The sequence below is a fragment of the Camelus ferus genome, chromosome 3 (genome assembly GCF_009834535.1).
Source record: "Camelus ferus isolate YT-003-E chromosome 3, BCGSAC_Cfer_1.0, whole genome shotgun sequence".
Classification (NCBI taxonomy): Eukaryota; Metazoa; Chordata; class Mammalia; order Artiodactyla; family Camelidae; genus Camelus; species Camelus ferus.
This window is the reverse complement of record NC_045698.1, coordinates 17,632,449-17,650,746: the sequence shown is the minus strand read 5'-3', so window position 1 is coordinate 17,650,746 and position 18,298 is coordinate 17,632,449.

Genomic DNA, 18,298 nt, shown 5'->3' with positions numbered 1-18,298 from the left:
ATATATTTTATATTCATGAAATGTATCCGAGTCTTACATTGATTTTTCGATATACCTTCAGCAAAAGAAAAAAAATTTTCTGTATAATTTCACATAAAATACATTTCTATGTTAAGTAAAATTAAAAAGAACATATTTTGCCTTTTAAGAAATACATCATATGAACTCCATTCTGTTACAAATAACTCTCTATGCCCCTTGAAGGTCAAATGACATCCACTCCCCAGCTCACCTTGCACGTCCCGCGTATCTGTGGACTCAGGGGACTTTGACAGAACTGAGTAAACAGAAGTGCACTGACTCTTCAGACGGTGATATTGGAGAGTAGAGGAAAACACACTTGAGGATTTGTGGGCATTACAGATCTGGACACACAGGAAAAATGAGCAAAAATGATTAGATTTGATGTACGTGACAACTGGCAGCCAAAGTAGTTTCCTGAGATGCATGTTTATCCCAATGAAACTTACTGGTTTTGGCCTTTCAGTGATGTATCACTTGTTTTCTACTTTTTTCAAATAGTAAGTGAAAGAATAACTAAAAATTTCAAATTCCTTGAAAGACACTAAGAAATATTATCATCACTCACCAACCACGTACCGTCAAGAACACTTCCAAATTCAAGTTAGGCCCTTTGGGATTTCAGCAGCGAAAGAATATGAGAAGCAGGGCAGTGTTGGTGAGGAGAAGTTGCGAGGGGCTTTTTATAGGAATTGGGATTGAGGTAGATGATTCTAAAGGGGGGCTAAGGAAGCCAAAGATGCTTCTGGCAAGAGGCAAGAATAATTAGGTTTTATCTAGAAGGCAAGAGGAAGCTGGACTAGTGTTGTCAGTGTGAGAAGTAGTCAGATGAAGACCGCATGGTCTTTTCTTGAATTTGTAATGTCTTAGTAGCTGTCTTATTTCAGAAATTGTCACAAAATGGTCACAGAGAGGCCTTGTTTGGTCTTTGAGTATATTTTGTAAGTGTTGTAAGTGTTGTTTGTAAGTAGCTGCCTGCAGATGATGGCCAGGGCTGGTTGGATCAGCTTCTGTTTTATTCTGTACATAATAATATACCTAATTCCATACATTTTCAGAGTTGTGCTGATGAAAAGTTGGACTAGAATAAGTACCTCATGTGTCTTTGACTGCAGGATATATTGTTTAATCATCTTCTGTGACAACACCTGCACAGTAGCATTTAATTCTCTAGACAGAATGTATTGGCCAATTGCAATACCGGCAATTTTCAATTGCAAAGTAATTATGAGTCCTAAACTGGGAAAGAGGAGACATAGATTAACAAACACAGACTAGGAAAGCACATCTCAAAGAACAGATAGGCCTATTCTACAGAGCGAAGGGGTCATTTTCATTAAACTATTCATTTATTGTTCTATCTGATCAGTGTGTTCTGTTTAGAGGTGCAACACGAAGTGTTGGCTATAGCACAAGTTCCCCTTGACTAGTCAAAGGAAAATCAAGGCCCAAGCAATTGTTTAAGGCAACACTGGCTCTTAGATATAAACTATTTGCTTGAGCCTCCAGAGCAAACCATGGTCATTTATGATTAAAAACAGATCAGAAACAAAATTTAGAATGCTTTTTTAGTTGCATTGTCCTACAGTTGGATTGCAGCTCACACAGCATACATGAAGAGAGAGTAGATTATTCTTCTTCAAGGGAGCTCACTTCAATAGCACATTTGCCTTATTTTAGAGTTCTCTGGATATTGTAGATTATGATACAGACAATGGATATTTTTTAGTAAAAGCAAGGCTATGCAAGCCTCCTTAATAATAGTCCCCAGTGAATTTGTATTCTTGACACTAGAAAGGTAAATTGGAATTCCCCAGTTGAGAAACAAATAAAATTAAGCATTTACTACTATTAAAACAGTAACTCTCTGACAAGGAAAAGCCTCAGTTTATCCTGAAAATAAACTAGCAATGACCAGATCATATTTATAGTCCATTCCTAAGGACAACTTGTTTGGTTAATAGATTTTTTTTTGTAATGGTCACCAGCTAGGACATTCTGGGATTCTCAGCTGATGCTTTGACAGTCCACTTTAATTGTGGCTACCTATGCAACAGCAGGTCATCTAAAACATATTTTAATTGGCTTCTCATATTTTCATGGGAGATCCTATAGGGGTCAGGAATCCTCTTTTATTGAAGCACTCAAAATAATCGAAGCTCTCCCCAAAAGCATACCTAGTATCTATATAAATACTTGTGTTTTTTATCTTTTGTTAGCTGGAAAGCTTGGATAAGAATTTAGTCATTAGAGTTGATTTAACTTCTGAGAGATGTTGGTATTTTAATGATGAATTTATGTCTATGATATTTTATACCCATTGATTTTATACCCATTTGGTATGAATCATCAACACACAACATTAAATCAGGGTTATTCAAAGGATTTTTTATAAGGTCTGCACTGGGCATAAATATTTCCATAATGGAGACATTGGTTTCAGAGTGTTACAGTGATGGATAGTGATATGAGAGGAAAGTGACAATGAGGACATTAGCAAATCTCCAGAGACTTTGATTTAGCCTGTGAAGTGTATTGTGGATGTCAATGATTGACAAGGGTATTTCTCAGTTGTTTTGTTGTTTTTAAAATGGATTTGTTGACAGTTATGCTATCAGTCCATGCATAAAACTTGAGTATGCTTCTTTTAACCTGAAAAGTATTTGGTCATTAGGACACACTGATATTAGTATGTTTTAGTTATACATAATTAACCTAGAATGATTTCACTTCTCTTCTGGCATATTCATTTTTTTTAACCTAGGTTTGGTAAACAAAGGAGTATTCACAATAAATGAGAGATAATTAACATTTAAAGGGTGTCAAACAAACCAAACTATCCCATTATTTTTTTTTTTTTGAGGTGAAGAAGCAAATCTTTGCTTTACCTGTGTCCATAGGATCGTAACAGTTTTACTTATCTTAACATTTTAACAGTTTTATTAATCTGAATTAAGGCTGAATCTAGAAAAGGCAAAATAAAAGAGAATTTTCAGAAGGGATAAGATATGAACATAAATAATAAATATTTATATGTAAGAAATAGTTATAGGCAATATTTTTAAGCTCAGAAATAAACATCAATAATTATTAGAAATACTTTAATATTTTATTTCAAAAAATAATGAAGTTAGAAAAAAAGAATTAATTAACTTATGGCCAAAAGGCTCAAAGAAAGCAAAATTATGATTTCATCATTTTATGAAATATTGCCTTTTATTATATTTGTAAATTTCTAAATCTAGTTTAAGATATCCTGACATATATCTTATATAAATGAATGTAAGCTATATGTTGTATTTGTTAATTAAATTATTGTCATATAGAATAGTGTAATATAAAATACTGTACTGTAAACTATTATAAGTATACAAATAGATAATAACTTTACAGATTATTTAAAATAAAGCTACCATTATCAACCTATTAAATAAAACAATGTAATAATTAAATATGACATCTTAATAAACTATAAAAGTTCTCTCAAAACTATACAAACCAAACTTGTTATTAAGAACATATTTTTATATGTTTTTAATGATTATACCCCATACAGCCTAAATCATCTATATTAATTAACACCCTTGTAGAAAGTAACCAAAATTGATTTTCTCCAGACACAGAGAAAACAAGACAGAAAACTATGAATGGTCTAGTTGTTTTTCCCTAAAAGCACTTGTCATGTAACTTTTACAGGTTCCAAGGTGACAAAGTAAATGTAACACCATCCAAAGGACTTAACACATTCCTTTAATTTTTAGCTAGTCTATAATTCCACAAATGTAAGAGACAGGGTAATAAAAACTACATCTAGTGACCAGTGTCACTAGAAATTGTCCAGGTAGATTAAAGATTGAAGAAAGCTGAGTTACTCTAAGTGATATGAAAGGAAACAAGTGTGGAAGAGCAAACAATGAAAAGAAAGCCTTGCAGCTCTTGTTGCATCAGTAAGTCCAAGAAGGAGGAGATGTGCTAGATATTTAGGTGAGAAGTCACCTGTAATTAATGTAAGCCCCACACCTTTGCCATTTCTTTAAATCTAGAAATTGTATTTTATACCTTTGTTGAAAGAAAGAGATCCACTCAATACCTGAAAATAAAAAGAAAGCTGAATTTATTACTTGCTAAGAGGGAGCTCCGTTGTACGGTGCTGTGTGCCGACAAGTCAAACTGCTGGTGAGGTTTGGGGAGGCATGGAATCAGAGATTGCTGCCCTTTCAGAAGCAGATGTGTTTAGTTTTAGCCTAGGAAGCATTTTTACTGGAGTTTGGAAATTGATGATGGGCTCTCAGATGCATGGTTACCAGAGTGAGGCTGTTGTCTACTAGATGAATTCTCGAAGGGCAAGGATATCCCTATTTCACTGGCTTTCAGAGTCTGGTTACTAATGAAGGTTGATTTGATTGATAGATATTAGTGACTGGATTCTGTCTGTGCCCCCGCCACCCACAAATTCATATGTGGAAGCTTTAATTCTCAAAGTGATTGTATTTGGAGATGGGGCCTTTAAGGAGGTAATGAGTCTTAAATGATGTCATGAGGATTGGGACCTAATCAAAAAAGACTGTCATCCTTCTAAGAAGAGGAAGAGACACTAGGAGTGTGCATGCACAAAGAAAAGGCAATGCGAGGACATGGTTAGAAGGTGGCCATCTGCAAGCCAAAGAGAGAGATCTCACTATGAAGTAACCCTGCTGATTTCTTGATCTTAGACATCCAGCCTGCTTAATAGTGAGAAAATTTATTTCTGTTATTTAAGCCTCCAAGTCTGTAGCAGTATTCTGTTATGGCCATTCTAGCTGACTAATATAGTGAGATTGGGCTTTAAACTGGCTTTTATGATTATTCATTACTATGTGCAAATAACACTCAGCCTTTTCTAAAAGAATAAGATTGAAACTGAGCAAGTCACTGTGGGGTCTTCCCAGGGACAGACTTTCGTATCCCCTAGCTCTTGTTTGTATGAAAGCTTTAACTTCTTAGGCCTTCCCTTAGTTCTGAATAGCAAATTTAATCAGAGAAGTGAGAAAATACAGAAACAAAAGAAAACAGTCAAGCAAGGCAAAATAATAATAATTTAGCCATAAAACAAAATCAAGTACCTTTAGTTCCTCCTCAGTGTCAAAGATAATATCTGAGCCATACCCTTGAGTTGTTATGCAGATATTAAAACCCTCACCAGGTGGAAGAAGTTAACTGTATGCTGACTGAGATTCTGGAAACAACACCCTGTTACCTCACCAGTGACCAATTAGAGAATTATGCATGAGCTGATCATACACCCTGTGACCCCCTCCCTCACATTGTCTTTAAAAACCCTTCCCTGAAAGCTATCAGGGAGTTCAGGTCTTCTGAGCACAAACTGCTAATTCTCCTTGCTTGAACCCATGAAGGGTGCCTTGCAATAAATGCTGTACTTTCCTTCATAACTCGGTGTCAGTAGATTGGCTTTACTGGTAAAGCAAGCAGAATCAATTTTGGTTTGGCAATGGGATTTTTTTTTTTTTCCCTTTCTCAGTCATTCCTGTAGGAGAGGTCATCATCAGTTGTTTAGATGTTCAACTGTATGTTGATTCTTCATGAAGACAGAATTGTGGAGGTCCTATATGTAGTCTGAAGGTTGAATAATATTATTTCATCTTGTTTTAATTTTTGCCTCATACATTGAATTATCTGCTGCCTAGGGACATATAAGATTCTGGACAATAGATAGGTGAGATAAATAAAAATAACAGAAAGCATTCTAGGAAGGTACAGAACACACTCTGTAGTCATGACCTAGTATTGTCCAGACCTGACCAAGAAAATAAGTCTTAATGATTCTGAATCTATTTTAGATAGGCAAGTTACCTTTCTTTTAGATAGTAGTGCCATTGTGAAACATGTTGTTAGTGGCCATGTATCCTCCCCTCATAGTAAGCCAAAAAAAGCAAAATAAAACAAAATCCCCAAGCCTTTTTAATATTCTACAGCTAATTGCCTAAAATTTAAATCAGTTTGTGGTACACTAACAGCATTTGATATAAGTATATAAATGTAAACTAATAATGAGAAAAGGCATAATCAGAAGGGTAAAGAAAACGATACATGAAAAAGGAGAGTGAGAAAATCAGTGGCCCCAGGCTTCTAGAATTTCCTTTTAATGGTCTTGGACAGATGCTGTTTACTTTGTGTAGTGGGCTAGTTGTTCTGAAGACTTTATATCTGCCTTCAACTTCTCATATTAAACAAGAAGTAACAAGGCGGTATCATTCAAAATCACCTATGCAAACTTAAAAAAGATTAATATAATAATTTATAAACCAAAATGTCAGTTTAGTGATTTTAAATGACTTAACACACCTCAAATGCTGAATTTTACCATTCATTGGTTCAAAGCACTCTGTCTGTCAGAATATTATACTATAAATTAGGTTATTAGTCAGTAAGCCTAGAATGAGATATTTCAAGGGATTATTTTCCATGAAAATATTGAAGAGGAATAAATAATATTATTCTACTTTAATCATATTTTTCTCTAGATAGACAAATTTTATTCTGAAAAATCAGCACTGTGTAGTGCTAAAACCATACTCACAAATTCTAAATATTGATTTTTTTTAATTTAGACTCCATGAGCTGTACAAGTCTTCTGTTAGGACATAAAAGTCATGTTTATATTTATAGTATGATAAATTACAAATTAATTTCAAAATTTAATAATGAATTATCAAGCACTTATGTGATAAGAGCTAAAGTTGAAGGAAGTAATTTCTACTTCAATAAGTTTGTAGGCAGGTGAGAAATACGATATTTTGTCTGCCATATAGAAATAGAAAAGAAACAAAATGAGGAACATTTCATTAACCTGAAGGAAATCTTTGGGCCCCAATTGCAGGGGCTCTCAAGTTACTATCAAGTTGAATTCACTTAATTGCCTATGATATCCTACAGATTCCTGGAATAATTTCTGAAATCTAAAACATATTTACCAGATAGAAATATCTCAGAAAACACCAATAAAAACACTATGTTAAGCAGCAAGGTATGCGTATGAAAAAAAAGCTTTGCTTCTGATTTCATGAAATATCAGATAGAACGGACCAATCAACTAAGGAATGAATCAAAATGAAAAATTCCTTAACATGGATTTTCTGCAAATGAAAAAAAAAAAGGAGAAATCATAAGTAATAAATTTGAAAGATATAAAGACAAGTAAGGAATACAAATGATGAATAAATGCATGAGGAGGTTTGGGTGACTTGAAAATTTAAGAAATTCACATTGAAATATGAACATTGTACCATTTAAAATTAGATATTAAGAATAACTTCACCAGTTCTGGCTATTACTGTTTTTCACTTCTGATCTATGCTGCACCTTCTTCACTGTTCTTTGTGTCCACTAATGCTAACCTGTATGGTCTACATTGACGTGTACCCTTGCCCTCTGACTTCTAGCTATTTGGCTAGCTCAGGACATTGCTAGAGCTTTCAAGAAAGAGGGAAGAATGATGTCGGGGATTTATTTCCTCTAGCTCCTTTCTTGTAGAATGGATTTTCTCATGGTCATTTTAGATTCATAGTTTAACCAGCAGTCAGATAGGTGGGTCCTCTATTGGCCAGGGAAAATGACCAGGCACATTGGGATGCTGCTCTACAAGCAGAGCAAGGATGACTTGTTAAATTTGAGCCAATGGTATACTGTAGTAATCCAGTAAGTACTAGAGACATGATTACCAAAAATTCAGTTTCCACAAAAGTAAAGTTTCACCCAGGTAAATAAAGAATCCCCAGTCAGCCAAACTGCCAGCCCAAAGTACCAGGAGCACTACTTAGGCTTTAGGTACAGCTCCAGAAGCAGTGAGCGAAGCAGCCATGTTTTATTTGCTTACTTTTCCTCTGTTACACACTCTCTTGTATGAAGAATATTGCCAACTCACCTCTTAGGTTGCATATATAACTGTGATCGAATTGTCACCAGCTCTTGAGAATAGAGAGGCTGAAAAGATTTATGTGCCTTTTACTCACAGAAAGAACAGAAATATACACCAGGAGGCAAACTGAGTGTGTGGTGCCCACTCTTTCAGTTTCCTCTTTAGAGCCATGCTCTGACCTTGTTTTCTGTGCCCTATAGGGCTGAGCTATGTGGACAAAATCAAAATTGGCTATTTCTGCCTTCTGGCTTCCTGTCAAGCAATCGCTCAACACAGGCTTCTCAGTCTCAGACCCAGGCAGTCCCTCCCTCCCCTTGCCTTTTGGGCCTGAGGTGGTAGTGGAGCCCACTTAATTCCACTTCCAGTACTCTATCCCTTGCAGTTTCCTTACATATGGTCCACACGTTTATAAGCAATCATCTAAATTCACTCTCAGAAAATTATGAGAATATAAACTTTCCATTTCTTTCCTACTCTCTTTGGTAGCTGCCCAAGATGTTCAAGAGTGCTGAGTTGGTAATATTAGAAGTATCGCTTCAGCTGTAAATTATTACAGTTTTCCAAAGGCAGTTTGATTATATGTATTAAACATCCTGAAAAAATATTAATTAAGGTAGGCTAAACTGTGGTATAAATGTTAGGTAGTAAGATAAGTGGGGAAAAGTGAGGGCAGTTAAGGTAGAGGAGACGGGAGATGGCCCAGAAGATGGCGGTATGCCCACCTTCAGCATAAAGGGGCTTTGCCTCCTCTAAATTAAGTGCCAGCAAGAAGCCAGTTAGAACTCGACAGCTGCAACTACAAGGACTTCACTGGACATGACTCAATGCTCACTGTAATATAATTATCATTGCGGTTTGGTACCCCCCACCCCATGGATTTTTTTGTGTGTGTTATGGGTAAGGACATACACAAAAGGGGACAAGCATGACTACATTCCAGGGGCAAAAGCCATCAATCAATCAAAAGCCCACCTCTAAGCAAAGGTATAAGAGAAGGGGCAAACAGAGACCACTGCTGTCCTCCCTCGGATCAGCCCACCTCCCGTTCTTGGAGGTGTACTTTCCCTTCGCTAATAAATCCTTTAAAATCTTCTGCTACACAATGATCTGTCTCCAGTCAAAATTTTTATCTTCGGGTATAACAAGAGTTGGGATCTTTTCCCTTCCCCTTTTGGGTAACAGAAATAGTACTTTATAATTTAGCAGCTTAAAGAACAAGAAGTTTGTTTGTCAAATAGCAGTCCTGGGCAGATGTGCAGGCCAGCAGAACACTTTTCTTATGTCACATAGACATTAAGAAGCTAAGGCCATAGCTGATATTAAACTCAACAAATATTTCCAAGGTCATCTTTATTGTTACCATGCAAGTCAATACTGAATCATTATGCTGTATACCTGAAACTAATACAATATTATAAACCACCTATATTTCAATTGTAAAAAAAGGCAAAAAGAACATGAAAGATCTTACCAGGAGGTATTATTAGGAAGATCTGGAAGTGATGCCCATTGATTCTACTAACATTTTATTGGAGAAAATTTAACTACATAGCCATAACTAATTGTAAGGAAGGATGGGAAAAATAGTCTAGTTTTGTCCTCAATAAATGGGACAAAATACATCAGTTGACAGCAAGAAGTCTTTTACAGTTCAAGAAAGTTTCTAAAAAAAAATATTTAGTCACATGAGTATACTTGTACAGGTTATATATCATACTAAACTTTTATAATAGGAAATTGAAGACAAAATACTTGTTCTAATATCAGTGATTGGTTAAATGATTATAGTTCTTGCATTTATTAGTGAATTATTAGCAAGTCATTTAGAATTATAATTTAGAATATCTTAAAATGTGGCTTGCTGCTATATATCTATGTATTATTCTAATTTTTAAATATTCTGTGTGTATTTTTTTTTAGGGTGGCAAAGGAATAGAAAATGTATGAACTGTGGTGATCTCTGTGTGTGGGTTTTTTGTATTTCTTTAATTGCTTCTGTTTCTAAATACTTCTACCATGATTATATATAATTTTTATAATCAAAATAAAAAGTGCAAAATTATTTATAACAGTTATGTAAGCATATCATTTGAACTATTTTAAATACAAATAAGTAGCAAATTCTTTTTACAATGAAAAAGTCTATTTTCCACATTCTAACTTGTTGGAAAAAGGGAACAGATTTTCCTCCCACACATGAGAAAAAAATCACCTTGGGGAAGAGGCAAAACATGCGACACTTTAGTGCAAACCGAGACTTTTTCAGAATCGTGTCAGGTTCTGAAAACAGTTTATAATAGAAACTGTTTAGTAACAGTAATCATAGCATTTGGTACAGTCTTGCCCATAATGTCTAAACATTTATTTAAATCTCTTGTTAGGGTTATAAAAATACCTATGTATAGAGTGTTTATAAAGTTTATATCACAATATCAAAACATTTTGTTTTTTTAAAAAATGTTCAATTGTTAAGGGATATTAATGATATTGATATGTCAAATAGTCATATTGAATCTAGGGGGGAAGGGTATAGTTCAAGTGGTAGAGTACATGCTTAGCATGCACAAGGTCCTGGGTTCACTCCCCAGTGCCTCCTCCAAAAATAAATAAACCTAATTACCTCCCCCCCCGATCCTGCCAAAATTTTAAAAAAATTAAATAACACATTAATAAATAAATAAATATTTAAAATAGTTATATTAAAACTAGGTCTCAAATATATTTATCTTGAGAAAAATATGAAGGAATCTTCAAAGTTTTAAAAATTCAGTTTTCTTTATTTTTTTCCAAACTCTATGGAATTAAAATTTTCTAAGCAGGGACAGAACTCCACAGTTCAGCTTTCTCCTTTTAGACTCTTAGAATTTCTTAAACAGCTGATTTAAGTGATTTTAGTTCCTCTTCAAATTTTGAGAAGTATTCAAGTTGAAGAGAAAACTAAATTAATCTGTATGTCTATGTGTATGTATGTATATGTATATACATGTACATAAATATGTATATTAACATATGTTATACATGTATATGCAAAATAGTGAGGACTGTTGCTGGTAACTGAACTTGTCAAGCCCCTCTGATTGCCGTAGTGGTGATATTGCCTGATACATTAAACATAACCTTGTTTCCTTCTCAGTTAACTGCTGCTACATGGCTCTATCACTACAGAATGCCATCATCAAAAATGACATCAGGAAACTCATTTAAGTAGCAGTGTCTCCCAAATTCACCTTCAGCACTGAGAGGAAAGACTATGTAACACTTTTTTCCCCATAGGTAAAATTACTGTATATTACAAGTAGATAAGAATTTTATTACAATACTTTTATCACACTTAAAAGTTTAAAAATAATCTGTTCACACTATGTTATAACAGTCCATATTCATTTTTCCCCATAGTATCAAAAATATATTTTTGTGGGCTTTGTTGTTATTTGAATCAAGATCTAAATATGATCCATCTTTTAATTTATTACAGCATCTTCCTCAGTTTATATTTTCACACCAATTATTTATTTATTCATTACTTAAATATGATTGTTCATACTTAGAATTTTCCATTTTCTGGATTTAGATTATTTCATATTCATGGTGTCATTCAACATATTCCTCTATCGCCTTAATTTTCTATGACTAGGAAGTTAGATTTTGAGACGATTAATTCTGGTGAGGTCAATTTGAGTTACTCAGACAAGGCAAGAATGGAGTATTGAATTAACTAGTTACAGGAGTAAGCCATAGTAAAAACAGAAACTTGTTGAATATTCTTTGAAAATTTTCAAATGGAATATGAATTGGTGGGAAGAGACACTAAACACATATTTATTTCTGATTTATTTAACCAAGGTTGTAGTACTTGACAGCACAGAGCACAAGCAAATGAATACAAATTAATGTGGCTTTCCTTGTTCTCCTGTTTCTCTCTGGGGACACTCTGCATGCAGATTATGTCTTGTTAGTGATGAAAACACAGCCGCACTGATGTCTTTCAATAATCTTTTTATACTCCAGGTTACAGCATCTTCCTAAAAGATTTACATTACTAATCTTTACACTTCTCTTAAAGTAAATACTTCTAAATACTGCTAGTAACTAGAGCAACCCAGCCTAAGTGAGGCCCTCTCAGCAAGGGCAGCAGGGTCTCTTCCCAGGTGGCCCCCAACAGTCCCCATCTTCAGGATCCCAGATAGCCCGTCTCTACACGGGATTTTCTCCGAGGCGTGGGGGGAATGATACCGACAGCAGGTCCAGACTGAATGTAGCAGCGTGTGTTTTTAATTTAAGCCTCTGGTGTAGTATTTTAAAGAACTAAAGGAGACTATGATGGATTAGCAGTTCATTTACATAATACATTAAGATGATTTTTTTTTTCTGATACAGACAGCAGATCAATTCAGCTTGGTTCCTGAAGAACAAAATACCAAGACAATAGGGCTGACAGAAATGAAACAGTGCTTTTAGCTTTGCATAGAACCTCTGCTTCCTGTCTACACAACACATTTATTAGGTGACAACTGAATGTTCTATTAATCTCACTAAAGCTTTTGAGTGAAACTTGATTTTCATTAAATTCTGATAATAGTTTCATGAATAAATCTGGTAACTGTTAATATTCTAGTATATGGCTTAAATCTAAATATAAAAAAGACTAGTCACCAAATATTCAATACACGTTGCATGGAGTCATAGATAAGCCATTTGCACATAAGATTCTCGTTGAATTAGATTACTTTTATCCATTTTTGTAATTTCAACATTTCAAAAATATATTATTTCTAAAAAATACCTTGATTTATCTTCATAAATGTGCATATGTATCAGTAACTCAGATACCTCCATGTCCCCTTAACTCCACAACTTCTTTGTAGCAAATGGTTATTTAATTCTACTTATACCTAATAAAACATAGCATGATTAAGTGTAATAGTTTTCATGATCATGTGAACTAAAAATTGTCACTCGCCATCTGGTTATACAAGAATGAAGTCACTAGTCACTGAATTTGCTGACCTTCAACACACCCTGAAAGGAGTTCAGTGCGGAGATCAGGAGTGAGGCACTCTGTGCTCTGAGGAACACTGACAGAATAGGACTTCTGATAGCTAGATATTTTTAGGAGAAAATTTTATGAGCTCAATTTCTTGCATCTTCTCCTATCTAGAAAAGCACTAAAATTATTAACAGAGACATCTGTGCCTCGTGACTAGCAGCAGCCTTCTTGTGACTAATAGCAACTTTCTGCCAAAATATGTGTTTGATTGCACATTTCCTCTGTTCACTAAATCACATGTATACTGACGTCCCACTACCTCTGCAGAGCAGTTCCTCAGAACTGTCTGAGACACTGTCTCCTGGGCTGTAGACTTCATTTGGCCCCAAATAAAACTGAACTCACAACATTGTGAAATGTTTTTCAGTTAACAATCACATTTTTTGTTGATGATTTAGCCTATCAATTTAATTATTTTATATATATATATATATATATTTGATAATTTATTTCAATTTAATTATATGTAGAGAGAGGAGATATGGATGATTTAAAAACAGTAACTTGGATGTGAAGGACTGCGTCGTTATTTGGTAAGATTGAAAAGGGATATATTTCTCCATTTTCACATTATAAAGTATAACTGTTTATATTTCTAGTCAGTTTGCATCTTGAGCCTATCCAGTATCTTTGTCTTCATTCCTTCATTTAGCTATGAAAGCAACCCTGTATTTTTTTGATAAAACGTTCTAAGCCCATTTTCACTATAATTGGATGATGTTGACCTCCCTGATTCCCACCTCCAATTTAGGAGTGAATATGTTACCGCAGCCTGGTCCATTAGAGTGCCAAAACTCTGGAAAAAAGTGATTGGGAAAGGAAATAAACGGCGGAAGCAAACCCTGTTTAATTTCCTTCTTTCCTGGCATATAAGAAAACATGTTTTCTAGCCCCTCCTTCATTCATGTGGGTCCATGTGATTAAATTCTTGGCGAGCCAGTTCAGAGTGCTTTTCCTGTGTTTCCTCTCTCTTCCCTTGCTGTGGAAACATTGAAGGCATGATTTAAAGATGGGAAGACTTCAAGATGAAAGAGAGCCCCTTGACCTGCATCAGTCATAGCTTGGGCCACAAATAATACTTTCTTGTATTAAACTACCACGAGCAGCTGTGTATTTATGACCACAGCAAGCCTTACCTAGTCTGACTAGCAGAGATGGGCATGCAACCCTAGGTCAATAAGATGGTCTAGAATTACTGTTAGAGGTATTGTAAATATAATCAATCTGTTTCAATTGATGTTGCCAAAATAATGAAATGTAAGCTTAGTCATGCTGGAAGTCAACTTTCATGATAGGAAGATCCAGCTGATTTTATTAGACTATTTTAATATTCATCTGTAGCCACGAAGGAACATTTGAAATGTTAAGTGAATAAATTCTTTTTTTTTTAAGCCAATGTAAGTTTTCTGTCATTTGCATCTTGAAGCGCTAAAATTGATAACAGCCATAGAATTTTCAGGTTTTCTGCAAACTTGCTGTACCCATATTTTAGCCTTTGAACGTGAAGATTCCCATTTGATTGATTTACTCTATGAATAGAGAAATGGCAGTGAATAGTAGGGCTTCTCTTTTAAATCTCACCGGAGAGTCAGTATGATTCATATCCTGAAATAATTTTGTGTTGTGCTTCTTGGTGCAACTTAATTGAAATTAACCTCTGGATAGCTTCTGTTCATCATATTTTGTGTTCAAATGCACAAACACACACATTCACACTTATGTTACCACTTTTAAACATACAACTTAGAAACCATAGTTAAATCCTAATACCCTAGACAACCATAATACCCACGCTCATACTGAGCGCATCTTTGTTTTTTGAATCATATTTTTAGCTATGAAAATATCATAATCCCATCATATACCTGCTGAGCTCTAGAAAATCTCTGCTCTTTAAAAATCAATTTTAGAAACTTAATTTTTCTTGTTTTCCTAGTTTTATTAGGCTAAATCTTATAAGCTCCAGGTTAAAATTAAACTACAAAAACTTCCTGAATCTTATTTTTATAGATTTTTGCAGACACAGCTTTAAAAATGACTGTTTATATAAACACTCCAGGAGAATTTTGTCCTGTATATGAAGTTTCTCAGAGATTGTTTATATTTAGGATTATCTATATGAATTTGAATCATAGATGTCTAGGTTTAATTTAGTAGACTGTATTTAAGATAATTTTTTGTGTGTTAGATCACAAATCAGTTGATCCCAATAGTATGGCATATTTGCTCTACTATTATTATTGTGAGTTCCCAACAGTGGCTTACATACTGAGATGTAAAATACTATTCTACAGAATATTAAAATGTGAAGTAAAAATAATATTCTCTAAAGAAGCCCATAATTTGTGTTAAGGGGAACATTAAAAAGTATAGGCTGATTTTCTGCAAGTATAATCTTATTATCCACTAACAGTTTTAGCTTTTTTTTTTGTATCATAAATTTTCCAGACTTCTCATAATATTGTCTCTGTATTAATTCACTTATTGATTGATTTAACAATTACCTACTGGATTTACTGTAAACTATCTATCTCAGTCATAAAAAGGTTGACTGCAGACTGAACTCACACTATTGGAATATTTCACTAATATGAGTTAAGAGGAAGATTGTTACTTTTCATTCTCATGTCTGAAAACAATCAGTTAAATAATTGTGAATAAGCCTGATCAGCTGTTTCAGGAAGTAGTCACAAAATAAGTGAACTAAAATTTCAAGACCTTTTGTTCATGTGGACAACTTAATTTCCAAAAATTGTGTTATAAGGATTTCTGTTAAATTTTGTCCCAGAGATGCTGATAAAGAGGTCTAGTTAATACAACCATGTAAGTGAGTTAAATCATGTAAAAAACTGGAGACATCTGTCATTACTATAGAATCAGACTCTCCATGTCTTCATTTAAGTCATTGAATAAAACGGTGGGGATCTCTTATTTATAATGATAATATTTGAAGCTGGTCCATTATTCAACAGTTTTTCAGCTAAGAAAACCTCCCACATAAAAGCATGATCCTGGTATTGTTAACAGATAGAGGGACCCCTAAATTAGGAAGGCCACTAAAGTGTGGGTCCTTACCACCAGCTCCAAAAAGAATTCACACAGCAGAAGCAGAGGGACAAAGTGAACAGCTGCAGTAAGCTCAGAAGGGGAAAAGGAAAGTGCTCGACTGGAGAATGGCAGAAAAGCGCTTGAGTGGGGAACCATCTCAAGATGGCCAGTAGAGATAGCTCCATCTGTGGCTCAAGCCACGTGTGGACTTTTATGGGAGGCTTCCACCGTATGTCCTCCATCTGGGTGTGCTGAAGCCAGCTGCCTCATCTTCCATTCTTGTACTGTTTTTGGTAATTAGGTTCTTGTCTTATAGCAGAAGGAATTCAGAGATGAGATAAGGAGGTTAAGAAAATAAAGTGGGGATTTATTAAGGGACGGATAGTAGAATAGGCAGAATATTCAATTGGGAGGGAAGGGTTTGGTGCCGTATTCCCTGATTTCCATCCAAGCTCCACCTTCCGGAGTGAAGGAGGGATTTTTCTCCTTATTTAGTCTGGATATGAAGTGTCATGGCATCAGGGCATGATGGGTACTTCTTATTTGTAAGGCTAATTTTGTTGTAATGAGGGCATGATGAACAAAATGTTACATTCTGACACTGGAGATTCCTGCCTCATGCCACCTCTCCTTGTCTGCCTCCAGGACACTTGTTACCCCCAAAATGTGTGATCTCTTATCAGTCCTGAGGTTCCTGCTTTTCTGTCTGCCCAACAATCCCCATTGTTCACATGATGTATGGTTTCCTTCATTTGGCCTGTGACCCCCTTTCTCTGCTCATAATCTAGTTGTCTGCCTTCTCTAACTGTATGGGCTTATAATGAGGCTGAAGGTCCATTGGATGTCAAATCCTTTGCCATCTGGGGCTTTGCAGTTCTAACCAGTGCTTGTCTTCTGAGTCTTAGTTAAGAGTAATTGGTTTCTATTTAGTGGAGGGGCAGGGGTATAATCCTGGGGGCAACAGCCTTGGTAACAAAAAGGAAAGTTGCTTTTAATGAGAATTCTGGCAATCTGATGGACCCAGTGTCTCCCCAGAAAACCATCTCCAAAGATTTTGCTCAGCGATAAACAAGAGGCAGTTGTTGGGAAGCCTTAGTTACTGCAGAAGAACTTAAAGATATTATTATGTATATACCTTGAGAAGGAACTAGGACCCTACCCCAAGGCTGCGCTATTGTTTCTTGACTGTTCTAAAGGAACCAGGACCCTACCCCAAGGCTGTACTATTGTTTCTTGACCTCCCTCATTTCTGCATTCTATACCTTCCCTGATTAGCAACTGTTTGAATCTGCCCTTGGAACTCAGGGAGGGTCAAGGAGGTTACCTGAAGCCTATTTCCTGAAGAAGAGAAATGGGAGACAGAAAGGATTTGTATCTGGGAGGGCCCACCGGGTCTGCTCCTTTCATCACACGAAGTTCTTCAGTGCACTCTGAAATCTAGTTATCTATAATAAATACACATGATACATTAATTATAGATAAGTCTACTTGAGCAAGCTGAATTCACTGTGGCTCATGCAAATACAAGGTTTTATCATAGACTTCTTCATTGGGAGATCACACTGTTTGGTGCTTAGAGAAAGCCAAGAACACTTAGGGACAGCTAATTAATATCCAGCAGCTACACCACATGGTGAAGTGGATCAGTGACAGAAATGACAGCAGTGAACTATTAGACACCAGGACTTCCCAAGACTTGCTTATGTACTTTTTTTTTTAACTATATAAAATAAGGGTTACAAATACAACAGCTCAATAAAGTTAGATTTTCCAATTTTTCAAGGGCAGCAAAAAATCTAGATACTAAAATAAATGGGCAATCTCAATTTTGAAAATGTTACCTATGTTAGTTTTAGAAAAAACAATTTGTAGTCTAAACAAAATACAAGACTTTTCTACCACATGAGTAGCCAGACCATGGTTTAAAGTGCCCAAGGGTTTTAAATAATACAGGGGAGACAGAAGAAACGGCAGACTGAAAATGTGCTCCTGACCCTCTAGCTTGTTTTGTGACCAAAGAGGCTTAATACTTCTCTCAGTTTGACTAAATTTTAGACAAACTTCCTCCTGACTCCAGACCCTGACCTGTGTTTTCTTAGAGAATTTATTCTAGAAAATTTGTAAACTCTTTCTTTGGCCCTTTGAGATGTGAATCTACTAAAAAGCCTTTTACAACCCAAGAATGTCTTTCTAAAGGACCTGGGAGCCATCCCTTTGAAATGTGAACATCAAGGAAAATAGCACCCTGATCTATCTGTCTTTGTAAG